This window comes from Crinia signifera, chromosome 8 (genome assembly GCF_055691185.1).
Source record: "Crinia signifera chromosome 8, ASM5569118v1, whole genome shotgun sequence".
Classification (NCBI taxonomy): Eukaryota; Metazoa; Chordata; class Amphibia; order Anura; family Myobatrachidae; genus Crinia; species Crinia signifera.
This window is the reverse complement of record NC_139224.1, coordinates 124,073,067-124,087,827: the sequence shown is the minus strand read 5'-3', so window position 1 is coordinate 124,087,827 and position 14,761 is coordinate 124,073,067. Positions and strand designations below refer to the sequence as shown.

General features: G+C 42.5%; 1 long non-coding RNA gene across 10 annotated transcripts in view; it reads left to right on the top strand.

Moving 5' to 3' along the window:
* Nucleotides 1-14,761, top strand: part of LOC146026446 (uncharacterized) — a 94,283-nt gene that overhangs the window by 57,947 nt on the left and 21,575 nt on the right. For 8 of the 10 annotated variants that reach the window (XR_014454456.1, XR_014454453.1, XR_014454455.1 and 5 more), the window contains 2 exons: nt 1-737; nt 2,671-2,772. The exon at nt 1-737 is cut by the window's left edge and continues 263 nt beyond it. This is a non-coding gene — a long non-coding RNA (uncharacterized LOC146026446). The remainder of the gene's footprint in view (nt 738-2,670; nt 2,773-14,761) is intronic. The other 2 variants (XR_014454454.1, XR_014454450.1) reach the window with 2 other exon arrangements.

Genomic DNA, 14,761 nt, shown 5'->3' with positions numbered 1-14,761 from the left:
TCGAGCCCCTGATTACAGGTCTACTTCACCACACAATCACTATGATATGGTATTTTAAAGCTAAAATGGATTGAATATTGTTCAAAATGTTTGTTTTCCAAGCCTTCTTAAACTATGGTTTTTTTAAAATATATAATAGACATACATTTGAGGGTTTTTATTTAAAAACAATGTTCAGTTATTGCTGCAAAATGTCCATACTCGTCCAATTTAAAGTCTCCATATTTTGCTATTGCTCTTTCTACCTGAAAATCAAGTGGTCCTTGGAAACTGCTTCAACTTCAAATCATTCTCAACTTTCAAATAGCAACTTTCACAGAGGTTTTGTCTACAAACTTGTGTCTACAGAAATTCTATAGAGAATTTGTAAGTTAACTATTTAAAAACAATCAGTTTCCTCAAGATTACCTATACCATACCCATCCCAATTTATACTCATTGTGGGCAATAGCGCACAGTTGTGTAGTACAGTATTTTATGAGACAATTAACATATTTTACAATTATTCTAGATTAAATTGTTACCTCACCAAATAGAAAATGCCTTATTTTCATTTGCTTGTTATGCGATAATTGCTTTTATGCTAGATTTCTTCTATATTTTATAGGTTTCCAATGAAATGATAAAATTCCTGCTAGTTTCTTTTGAATAGATAAAATAGATATCCCAGTGGCTGAAATCCAGATGGTCGGAATGCGAGAGCGGTGTTCCAACATTTAAAATCCCAACGGATCATGGTGAGTATTTGAACCCGATCCCAACACTACTGAAGCCCAACCCTAACCATCTTCTCCTGCAGCCCTATCTGCCGCTGCAACATTATGGTCAGGATCCATCGGGATTCTGAACAATGGGATGCTGACGTTGGTATTCTCACTGTAGGGATTTCAGCTCCCAGGATCCTGACCTCATTCCCCTTTAAGACATGCAATTTAGCATTAATAAAAGAACTTTATATAGTATATTTCCTCTTTAATTATGTCCTGTGAAAGCATACAGTAAATCCTCTATTAGTAAACTAAAAATATTTAAGATTCTCTTAAAAGCATGCTCGAAACACCTCTTAATGATTTTTATAAATTATTGAAATAAATAATATCCTTACCCAAAATACGAAGTAAAATAAAAACATAAAAATATTTTCTGAATGCATTAAATGTATTGATGACTAACCGGATATTGACTTTTAATTGAATCAAAGGTTTTGTATTGTAGATAACTTTTCACTTGAAAAAAACGAGCTAATTCTGTTTCTATTCTTTCCTATACTTGATATGAAAACCTCAAATGTCACCATTATATTATTATAAATATTAAAAATAATTCACTGCATTATTTGCTCTATGCTTTCATTTTTTGGATTTAACAAGTAACCTGAAAAATAACCCATATCATTTTTTCATGCTTATGACAATGAAAATGTGCAGCGAAGACCGACAAACTGACCTCGGTGTTAAATGTGAACTACATAATATTTTTTGAGGCTATCAGTCATGAAGTGTCAGTGTGCTGGTAAATGCATCCTCAGGCCAGAGGTGATGAGTTTCAGTCATCACAGCACACTAATGGTCCAGACATGAAGGATACAGTTATAAGACAATGGGGATGACCAAGCAACTTATCCTTAGAACCTTGCTTTTGTAGTTGTATTCCCAATAGATTAATGTTAAGAGTTACTTTTCTGCACTCTATTTCGAGCTAAAAAGAGAATGTCCATAGAAGACTGTGATAGCTTTAATTGGGATATCATATGCAAGGGGGGTTTATTTGTAGGGAGTTTGGTTATTTTGTGTACTTATTAGTTCATAAACACATCTAATATATGTACATCGCTTACTTTGGGTCAACACAGCCTATAGTAATGCAGGGTACACATTAAGCAATATATGATCTGGTCCGATCAGACTGACATACTGTATTTTTTACCATGGTGTGTATCGGCCAGTGTGTATGCCCAATATCTGGTTGTCTGCCGTCCTGTAGTATGTTAAGCAAGGATTGAACATGGTAGTTCCATCATTTAATAACAGTGTGTACAGCCAGTGGGCTGATTGACATTTGTTCCGGTGCCTATCACTCAGATGTGTGCCCAGTTTAAGTGTATATAAAATATTGCCAGCGGTGCTGAGAGCAATTTTGGCCTGAAGTACTGGAGGGGTACTCAGTAAATACTTAAAGACAAGTCCCTGTGCAGCCATGCTCTGCATGGGGGGGGGGGGGGGGAGTGAGGAGCAGGCAGGTGGGGGGAACAGCTGTTTAACCCCCCCATGCAAAAAATAGTATTCACCCACTCACCCTTGGTACTTCTGGATGTTGCTTATGGTAAACAAATTCTTGGTTAATGCAACTGAAGCTATGCTAAAAATGGATGTTTAAAAAAGAAACCGTTACATGTTTGGCTTTACCCTCATACAAGTAAGCTAGTGTGAGCATCATAAAGTGATGCTATAAGTTTGACACTAAGTTTATTGATGTAAGCACATGTGAGCATCTTAATCACATCACCTTTTAAGCACTGTGGTGATCCCATAAAAGATACCCTGATAGGAGTACACCCACGCTTAATCCTGTAAGCACTTGTAAGCTATTTTTTGGGAACCATCTGATACCCCATGATTTCATTTACCTGATCTCTGTTTTTTCTTGTCATTTTTCTTCCTATGTATGGAGAGTGGTATCCATAGGAGACGGAGAAAAATTGTGCAGAAATCATTGTCCACAATTCCATATCAAAGGACTTGAATTTGGGACTTTTTGAATACAGGTTTACTTGTGAGAAAATTTTTGTCGCAGTTATCTCTATAATTCTATTGTTTTTGATATTGCTTGGAAGTGTGATAGTCACCTCACATAGAGATTTGCAGCTAATTTGAAGTGAAGCGCCGGTTGATTTATTGTTTTCTTTTTGGTTATATTAATTCAACTGAAGCTAATGGATGGTTTAAGTCCAGATTAAAAAATTTATAATTTTTGAGATACAGTATTATTTGAGGTTCCTCAGACATATAGATTAAACAAAATAGTCAGGAAATATTATGTTATGTTCAATAGTGTATAAAACAAACCCTAATCCATATGCACTACATGCTAAAACCCTAGCTACCAACGTACGCAGCCATAGCGATGCTATGTTGTCTATGCCCATGCATACACATTGCTTCAACATTGGATGGATGGTGGATGAAAAACAGGGAAGGTGGATGTTACAGTCAGGGGGTGGTGCATTTCAGTGACAGTTTGGAAGTGTTGCTCTTGAGACCTTTACTACACCACACTTCCAGCCTTAGAATTAAACTAGGGGTGTACAGTTCTGCCCAAATTTTGTGGATCTGAACCCCCTGCCCCCAGGTTTAAATTTTCCCATGGGTCAGAATTTGGATTTTAAATCACAATTTTGGGTTTTGCAATGCTGTTTTTTTTATTATTTTTTTATTGATTTTTAACTTTACAGAAAACTAAATCTGAACTAAAACATTTCAGTGGTTTTACCAAAACCGAAAACTTGATGATGAATTAGTACCAAAACATGGGGTTCCATGCACATGTATAAATGTAACACCTTCCCTAGTTAATGGGGAAATGTTTACTGTAAATACAACTATTAGTATGGAGGCAATGAATGACATGATAAGTGCATTTTATAATAAAAGAAGGGTACTTGTGTACTAGCACGGCGCCCATCGCATCGCAGACCAGAAGGCATACAATGGTATGCATTGCGATGCGATGTTACGCGATGACAGGCGATGTTATACAATTTTAAATTGTATACATTGCATTGTATGGCATTGTATGCCATTGTATCGCATATACAATGGTATGCGATTTAAAATTGTATAAGCACCCTAATGGGGTTTTCAATGTTAAAAGTGCCCCCTATAAGATGATTTAACGTCATGGGTGCTTAGTATGTTAAATGCACCCCCACGCCACCGCCACTATGAACGCCAACCCGAAGCGTGGCGAGCGGCAGTGGTACGCGTCTTCTGACCTTTTCATACCCCCACTATCCACGTCGGCGTGGAGTTGATTTTATATAGTGTGGCGAGCGCAGCAAGCCACCGAGGCCGAAGCATGGCGAGAGCACCCAGCCCCGAGAGGGGACGCTGAATACATGTCAAGTAATATGCGGGCTCGCTGCGCTCGCCACGCCGACGTGGATAGTGGGGGTATGAAAGGTTCGGAGGACGCGTACCGACACCCGGCGCGGGCTCGCTGCGCTCGCCACGCTTCGGGTTGGAGTTCATAGTGGGGCTGGCGTGGGGGTGCATTTAACATTGTAAGCCCCCATTAGGGTGCTTGTACAATAAAAAATCGTATAGGGGGCTTATACAATTTAAAATCGCATCGCTGTGCATCAGGTGTATGGCATGCGATGCGATTATAAGTCGTACAACTTAATATTGTGGGCGCCGTGATAATACACAAGTACCAAAAGTAGCAATGCTAATGCAAATAGTAATGAAGCAGAGAGCGTTGCACTGAAACATAATGATTCTAATCCAGTTGATTTAAAATAAAACAAAAATGTGTCAGTTGTGCACCATGCCAAGCTACTTGTGGTTGCAGGTTCTGGTGACATACAGTAGCCTTACAAAATAAAACTAGACCAATACAGTATGTAGGAAGTAGTGATGATGAAGTGAAAAATTCATGTGATACCTTGGCCACAAGCCACCAGGGAGGTAGGCCAATACATCATGGACCTTATAGGTCCACACGCAATGCTGCAAACTTCGCAGCACTCTGTGTGGATTAAATGCTGCTCGAACAGCCGCCCACCCCCCTCGCATCTCAGAGTTCCCTGCACAGCTGTGAATGGATGTTTTGCATAAACATCATTTCACAGCCTTGGCTGCGGAGGCCCAATCATTCCATGGTTGTCCATGGTTGCCCACTATTCCATGGTTGCCCACCATCGAATGATTTGGAAGGTACACGCAAAACTAAGACACTCTCTGGTGTCTTAGCTTTGCGTGTTCCCATCCAGTGATGTCAGCTGCCAACCCCCGGCAGCCGGGTCACTGCTAAATCTCCATGGGAACGCCCAGCATTTTCATGGGAACACCCATGAAACACTGGGTGTTCCAATGGACGTAGCCCATCGCAACCACCCCACACCTCCCCCCCACACTCGTAGGTGCGAACAAGATGGCAAACTAGCAGTTTGCCCTGCCTGATCGCACCCAGCATATGCATATGGGCAGAAATGCGCGTGCGCAGTACAAAAACATCCCTCCCCCTTGTGAACATGCGGAGGAGTGAAGCAACCAAAATAAGGCCCCATACGTGGTCCTTTTTCATACAATGTACAGTATGCAATGCCTTTCACCGCCAAGGGATCCTTGTTTCAGCAGTGACAATCACCGTATCTAATCCGATGTGCATGGAACCATACATCAGATTGGAATCGAAGGTACATGGCATACGATATGACACTTTTCCAGGATTTATCGTCCAGATGCATCAAAATTGTATAGAAAAGGGCCATAGCATACTAGTGTATGGGGGCCTTAAGTTCTCAGTGTTCAGTTAATGTTTTTAATAATGCTGTCCATTGTAAAAATTTACACCATCTATGGGCATCAAACATTGCTCTTGCAAATATTAAGCTTAGGGAAAGGATACAGAGGGACACACCCTTGAGCAATCTGCCTGAGTACTATATTGGCCCTTTTTTAAACACAGCCCCAAAAGGATAGAATCCAGTCAAGCAGTAACTGAGCTTAAGATGCCTGCAGGTAGCAATAGCTTAAAGATGATAGTTACAAAAAGACTGTCTTACAATTGTATCAGTTCTGGTGCCTCAATATTGAACAATTAAGACTTTCTGCTGTTTGCAGGAACAGACAAGCAGTAGATCCCACTTCAACTTTTTGCTTGTGAAAGGGAGGTTGCATGCATGAAATAGTGGTGTGGGCAGTGTAACCAGTGCAATGGAATGGGAAGATGTATGAATATGGATTAACGCTGTCTGAAACAATAGTCACACCCCTTGTGGGTTGGTCACTCTCATGCCAACACCGACACCAGCCTCCCATTTGGTGTGTCTCAAACTACTGATATTTTGGGAAGTGACTCCCTGTCTTTCAAGCAACCCTGTACAAATGTTATGGGCTGCAGCTGATGCAGTACATAGAAACAGGGTTTGCACATGTGCAGTCAAGCTACCGATTTTTCATATGTCCTGGACCTGGCACCTGCCAGATCCATTGTGCAGGTGCTGGGACCTGGCTGTCTCCTCCTTCTCTCTGGAAATGGGTTGCAGAAGCAAACCTACCCAAATCAGGTACGGCATACCTCTCAACTGTCCAATTTCCATGGAACATTCCTGTTGTTTTTGTGAGTGTCCTGCGCCTCATCCAGGACCACCACTGTCCCGCAGTGGGGTGGAAGTTGGGTCATACAGTGCTGACCATGCCCCCACTGTGGCGAAACGGGTGGAATGGCCTCATGATTGTGTTCATTCCCACAAAGCCAAGTTCATTCCCACAAAGCCAAGCAGCGGTGCTGCGCAGGAGTCCCGGATCTGAGATCATAATGTGGGGAGGTATGGGTACTGCAGGAGCTGTCGCTGGAAAGGTTCTATGAAACAAATGTTAACAAAAAGTGCGGTGAGGCTCTGGGCATAAAAGTTTCTTTGCTTATAAGCTGTAATCATTAAAATTAGCCCCTGTTGCATTCCTCTCTGTTTTCCATAGATATTTTTATTCATTCCAGTAATTAATAAAGTATTTTGATACATTTAGCTCTCTAGTCTGTGAACCAAAAAACGCCTAGATATAAACTTGTCCAGAAAGACACTTTCTAAACCTTAATTGCCACAATATAGTAGACATACATTTATAAACTTGTCTGAGATTTTTTCCAGAGCATAGGATTCATTTGCATATTGCAAGTGCTGGTCAACATGAAATGTGTTTAATTTTAATTTCAATTGGTGTTACTTTTTTTTTTTACATCAGTTTCTTTCCCAGACATTTTGCATATGATTAGTATCCAACAGTGAGATGCTAATTAATTATCAGTCCTAAAATGAAAATCTATATATGCATTTGCATTGGTATGTGTCCGCCTGAAATCATTCTGATTAATTTATGCCGAGGGCTTGATGTGCTAACGTGGTGTTAAAACTAAAGCCATGCAAAACTTTTTTTTTTTAATCATTGCAGGCATCTTGTGTTAGTAGGAAAATTCATAGCATTCAATTAGATCCTTACCTTTATTAGACTGATTATTTACAAACCGACAGAAACTGAAACGGTTGAACATTCTTGTTTTTCATCAATGATGGTGTGATTCTGCACTGGTTATTATGGGCCTTATTCTGGTTGGTGCGGCCGGGCCGTACGCGTACGTTCCGGGGTTTTTCATGATCTGCGCATGCGTACAATCGCCAATGCGCAGGCGCGAACACTCCACAACGCTTACGGACGGGTCTCTCTGTGCGAAAAAACCTGTACGCGAGAGTACGGGCATTGGGGGCGGCATAGGGGGTGTTGAGGGGAGCGGCCGAAATAATGAGGGAAAATTGGTGTAAATATGGGCGTACACGGGGGTGTGCACCAAAAATGAACGGTGCTACTACCGCACGATCGCCTAAAGCACCGTTCATTTCGGACACAAAACAGGCGGCCGCCAACCGCCACCTCAGACCACCCCTACAGATACCGCATGCCAGCGTGCGCCTGGGTTTGCTAATTTACGCTGATTACTACTCAAACACATACACCTGAATGTAATAAGCAATGCTGCAGTCTATTAAGTCAAAACTATGATTTCACTACCTGCAAGCCACACACAGCACTCAAACACATTGGAAGCTTATCTTTCTATACTTCTCTACATTTAAAGGTTTGTTTAATTTAAGGTAAGAATCTTTTTAAGACCTGCTTATATATGCTAAGGTAGGTATTTGTTAAACAGTTATACACATTCACTACGTGCTTTCATAGACTTTACACAGTAGCACACTCAATCTACACAAGTCGACATGTGTCAACGTGTTCACTCTAATACAAACATAGGTTTTGTATTTATGACACATCTAACACCTACAAAGTATGTTTCAGCAATGTTTTAAGCCCATGCCCACTATTTTGCACACAATCTTTGTATAGTACCCAAAATACAGAACTGTACCACTATCTGATCTGCTATGAATTGGATTTTACTACACTCTGGATGTAAGATGCCACCAATCACATTATTGCACTCACATCTCTCTAACAAAGGATTCCTACATCTGCTTATGACACTGTAAAATCATATATATTTAAAAAGTTATACATGTTTGTTCACAAGCAATTTTCTCATGTTTGGCCGATTCACACATCTTTTTTTAGGGAGGACACATACTGTATGCATTCCTACACAAATGTACCTTTTGACCCTTGTTTGTCTGCCTCACCCACTCCATGAGGAAAGCATTGTTCTGGACCTGCTTTTACCTACTACTGTAGGAGCTACCTCACCTGCACACAAACTGCTTTCTCACCTATTAAGTTGCTCTGCACATGTGCTGACACAAACTAATTAGCAGGGAAAAGTTGGATAGGAACATGGGAATGGCCATGGAGAGGGTTACACATGGGAAACTTCTACCACACTTCAACAAATGTTCAAAAATACCCTGGTCAGTAAGTACACATAAATGTAGTATTTGTTTCACACAAGAAATTACACATACAACAATTTTGTTTTAATTGGTAAAATAAATTTATTTGCTGTTCAGCATCACAGCTTATTTGACACTTTAATGTCATAAATCAAATAAACAAATAAAATAGACACAAAAATAAAAAAAGAGCCAGAACAAGAGGTTGCATATCTCCAAACATGTGTTACCCTGCAAATGCAATGATGAAAGAAATGGGGACACCAGAATACGTACTGCAACAAACAGGGTGAATACTAAGCAAGATACACACCACCAAAAATTTATTCTGCATTTGTAGAGGTCAAAATAAGAACTTTAATGCCCATGGCACGAAAATGGATCGATGGCCAACTCAGGAAGTGGATGTCCAGTGCAATTTAAACATTTGGGGTCCAACCACAGAGGAAGTGAACCAGGTCTCATTATTTGGGCCCTTTTTTCCCCTTTTTAGATGGGGCCTTGGGGACAGGGGCCTTTGGCTCAGATGGCTTGCGGCGTCTTCCCCTAGTGGACACAGGAGGGTCAGCAGAGGTGGAAGGTTGGGGAGCAGCTTGGGGTGGGCCAGCAGATGGGGGATTGTCCCTTAGGGACCTGGCGGTGGTCAGCAGCTCCGCAAGAATTTCATTCTGGCTGCTGAGGTGTTGGCCAATGCTTTGCATGCCAGCCGCCAGAGTGTCATTCATGCGGTTGAAGGCCTCACACTGCTTCCTGTTTGTGGCCTTCCAATCCGCCAGAAATTCCCCAACCTGCTGCTGACGGACCGCAGCATCCACCCCTTGCTTCTCGATCCTCTCCAGCATCACCATCACGCTGGCATCCCATGTCTCCTGTGGCTGGGGGTGTCGTCTTGGTGGAGGCTGGACCACTTGCTCCACCTGTGGCTCTGCAGAGGAAGATGCTGCCGGTTCATCCTGGGTTTCTGCTTCTTCTAGGATAATAATTGAAAACAATGTCACCATCACATACGCACAAAAAAATATCTTTCAAAATACAATGCATTACTGTGACTTACCATCAAAAGCAGCAGCAAAGACCTCCGCCGGGAGCTCACTATCCATATTGGATATCCCCCTGACCTCGGCCACATCAATGACATCCAAGGCGTCCTGCTCCAGGGGGGTATACTCCAAATTATCTGGCATAGGCCCCCTCCCGGTGGACATGCTGTGGTTGTACCGGTCAGTCATCTTCCTCTTCAGTGTCGTTTTGAAGTCTGTCCACCTACAAGTTTAAAAATACAAATATCACCATGAGATATGTGCACCACTGTGCTACGTGACATTTCCTAGTGTGGGTGATCTTATGTTTTTTAGCCATATGTGTCCCACACACACATTAATGTCTCCATTAGGAGGCATTTCAGTGTCTCATCTCATTCATTAGGCCACTAAATGCACATACATAGATCACTATGCAGAAATGACATCATCCATGGCCAAATTATGCACCTCCACCTGTTGTGAAACTACACATTCCACCATAGCTTGACAGTGTGGTTATTATGGAGTAATTTAACTATGGGATGGCATACTGGGATGTGTAGTTTCTCACCAGCTACATGTGCACAGTTTGGTCATTCTTGTTTCAGTAGCATAATATGGAACATGTTACAACAACTCTTTCAAAAACACACTTTCTCTTGTCCCATCACATACTTCACATACTTCACATGAGCAGAACTGTGCCCATAACCTCACATCACACCAATGGTGCATGTTTCATATATAAATGTAGGTTATTAGACATGGTTGTGTTCACATGTGACATTGAAGTGTAGCACTATCTACAAACACACCTTTCTATTATTCTCAAAACATACATGTAACATATGTACACACATATGACATTATCAGGGGGACAAACACACTTGCCTTTTCTTCACCGCTAGCCAATCTCTGACCACTGGTGACACCTGGTTCACTTCCTCTGTGATCTTGTCCCAAAGGTTTCTCCTTGCACTGGCACCCGGCTTCCTGGTTGCCAATTCTATCCATTCGCGTGCCCTGGGCACTAAAATTCGCAATTCTGCCTCTACAAATGCAGGGTTTCTCTTTTTGGTGGTGGTATCCTGCTCAGTCCTCACCCTAGATGTTGCAGCTCGTTTTCTGGTGGCCCCAGTTCTCTCACCATGCACCTGCTGGGTCACACCTGTTTGGAGAGATGCAACCTTTTGTTCTGGCTGGTTGCTTGGCCCTTGTGGAGCTGGTGCAGTTTGAACAGGGCCTGTTAGTGAGGGGCCCGCTTGGTCTTGCAGGCTACTTCTCTCTTGGGCCCTCCTTCTCCGCTCCTGTTCCCTCTTCTGCAAAGCTTCAAGCAGGGATTCTGCTGTAGCTCTCTGTAGAGCGTCCTCAGCTGCGGAATCCTCTGAGCTAGACATGTTTGCAGCAATTCTGGCCTGCATCTGACTGAATATTTATATGGTAATCTCCCGCCATGAACAAGGGGGCGTATATTTTTCCCCGCATTGTAGTTGCTAATTTACGCCGATATTTCCCGCCGATAATTCCCGCTTAAATTACGCAGGTCTCAACGCACCTGATCAATCACCTGTATATGCACATACACAGGTTGTGGAGCATTGTGTACTACATCGTGAAATGTGTGCACCTGTCATTCCAATGATGAGTGTTGTCAGCTGGTATCTGTTGGAGTTCGTGTATGCTTTCTCAGTCACATTTCAAAACATCACGTTATAATGCTTTCCTTACATATGTAATGAGTATGAAATTGTCATACGCCAACATGTTGCATTGTGCCTTTTTTATCAGCGTATTTATTAGTAGACGGTTGTGTGTATTATTTTCCGCACACTGTATATACAGTACGTCTCTCCATGGAAATCGGTGTATTGTGCCCTTTTATCAGCGTATTTATTAGTAGACGGTTGCGTGTATTATTTTCCGCACACTGTATATACAGTACGTCTCTCTATACATTGAAAGCATGCTGTTGGTTATGGTGTGTGTATATCAGAACGGTCCGCGTAAGTTTCTATTCGCATCCAGTTTGTTAATGTAAGAAGGATTAATAAAGTTAATACTAAACAAAAATTTTTTTACACCAATCAGCAAGCACCAAAAGTGATATATGTACCTGCAATTAATAACTGCGCCATTGCCAATATGACTTCAACCAGGGCTAGGGCGTTTTCTACCCAGGAGCTGTTGGCCTTGGTTGAGGTCATGGACCGGCGCCTGGGGCCCAGGGGCCCATATGTGTCCAACATGGACAAGCGGCGGGCATATAATGCTGCCCGCCGGCTAATCTACGCCCGGACCGGCGTACGCAGAAGCCTGGCACAAGTTGAGCGGCGCTGGTCTGACCTGCGCCGGCGGCAGCCAGTGATGCTTTCCACACTTCGCCGCCATATTGCCCGATGTAAGTTTTTATTTACTAGTATGTCTGCGTTTTTTTTTTCAATGATTTCTGTAATTTTTATAAATATGTTCATGAGTATGTGGGTGTATAGGGGGTGTATAGGGGGTGTATAGGGGGTGTATAGGGGGTGTATATGGGTGTATAGGGGGTGTATAGGGGGTGTATATGGGTGTATATGGGTGTATAGGGGGTGTATAGGGGGTGTATAGGGGGTGTATAGGGGGTGTATAGGGGGTGTATATGGGGTTTATAGGGGGTGTATATGGGGTGTATAGGGGGTGTATAGGGGGTGTATAGGGGGTGTATATGGGGTGTATAGTGGGTGTATAGGGGGTGTATAGGGGGTGTATATGGGTGTATATGGGTGTATAGGGGGTGTATAGGGGGTGTATAGGGGGTGTATATGGGGTGTATAGGGGGTGTATAGGGGGGGGGTTTAAGTAGTCGCTCTGTTTTTGGGTGTAGCATATCAATTAGTTTGCATGATAAATGTCTGAAATATAACAGCAATGAGAATTTGTAAGGTTATGAGCATGACTAATGTGACATTTTCTTTCCCCCATTTTTATGAAACCCAACCTTCGATTTCTATGCCATCAACATGAAAATTTCAGCACGGGCAAGGGCACGCATGGAAGCCCGGGAGGAGGCAGCCCAGGAGCAGGCAGCCCGGGAGCAGGCAGCCCAGGAGGAGGAAGAGGAGGAGGAAGAGGAAGAGGAGGAGGAAGAGGAGGAGGAAGAGGAGGAGGAAGAGGAGGAGACAATGGGTCCAGCTGGGGACCACCAAATTTCGACATCCCCTTCCACCAGCCACTCCCCTACCCCCACCCCCTCCCCTACCCCCACCCACACCCCTACCCCCACCCACACCCCTACCCCCACCCCCTCCCCTACCCCCACCCCCTCCCCTACCCCCACCCACACCCCTACCCCCACCCCCTCCCCTACCCCCACCCCCTCCCCTACCCCCACCCCCTCCCCACCCCATTTCCAACCCCCCTACACATCTCCACCACCCACCCCCAAACCTCTCCAATCCCCACTCCAACCCACTACCAGTATCCCAAGTCCTATCCCATCCCCCTTGCTCCTGACCCCCCCAACCACCGGACACCCAACCAGCGGCGAGCAGGATGGCTCAACTAGCCGTAAGTAAATAATGTGTCTAATGTTTACCTACACATTTCTACACATAAACAATCACAACAACCACATATGTGTATCCAACATCAACATTAGTTGCAACATATCACTGCAGGGCGACCATGAGGTATGGCCTGTCCTTCTCCAGGAACAAGGGTCCCCTTGGTGGTTTTTTGGAGTGTGGCCATGCCTCACCCCTTGAATAATTGACATAACAGTACATCCAATGAGATATCCGACATTAGTGGTGTTGTAGTTATGTGGGTCCAGGTGTTGGGTAACTCCAGTTCCCAGCATGATGTGCAACATTAATTTATAGATTGTTTTGTTAATAGTGTGTGAGGCCATGCGGATGCATGCTTTACAAACATAGCTTTAGGCCTATAATTTGTACAGCAATGTCCTAAATTTAAAATAGTAAGGAGTGCTTAAGCCGCAACAATGTCATAACCCTTAAATAGCACAGCCTAATTGTGAGGTTAGAGGTGAGCCCCCCAAAAACAAAACTACCAATACCTACCTACTTGGGATACAGCATACATTCATCCAAGAAGGAGGAATCTATTTAATGTTATGTAATATGTACAGTACGTGTGTGTTAACATATTAGTTTTTAGTACTGTGTTTACAGCATACCCTTCTTCAATGTAGTTGTAAAATGTATGTGGCCTTCACACTTAACTCACAACTTCTTATTATGTACAAATACAACAAACATTTGTGTATATGATATATTAAATATAATGTTTTTTTCCCTTCACTACAGACACTGACCAGCACCAGGAAGATGTGGCCCAGATTCTACAGGAAATCTTTTTAACGCTGTTTTATTTAAATTTACTTTTTTTGCGCCTGGAGGCCCTCTTTTAATTTTTTGATTTTTTTATTGTTATGTTTCCCAAAAATAAAAGTTTCGATTCAGTTAGAAGTTGCCTGTGTTTTTAATTATACAAATGTTAGAGGGTTTGTAAGGGCAGGTACATACAGATGTGTAATGTAAGTTATATTTGTATTTTGATGTGAGGGGTAACGATTGCTGTGTGAATGTGTGTGTTTTTGAGTTAAATAACACAGTGAAAATGCATGAATGTTTAATGTTGTTAGATGAATACATCACACATAACATCAGGGTAGGTATACATGTTACACATTTTGGACAAAATAATTATGGACATAATTTAGTACATATACAGAAACACCAACATAACTTGTTTAAAAAGTAACAGCAATGTGGGGACACATAGATAGTGATTAAAATGCCACATTAGAACATAACAAATATACATGTAATGAGGGTTAAAATGTTGTTTTATTAGGGTCTTTATTAAGGTAGACAATTGAGTTAATAGAAAACAATAATTGAATAACAATTAGAATAATTAATTAATTGTCAGAATTGTAGTTGAAAGGCAAGATTTGCAGGTCCATATATGTGAAGGGTATGCCAGCGTGCACGGACGTACACTCACTCTCACGAGCGGTGACATAAGCTGAGTTTTCTATTGAAAACAATATGGACCCGTCCGTGCAAGCTGGCGTACGCTCAGATAGCCGCAAGAAGTCGGTGGGAAGACGGACGAG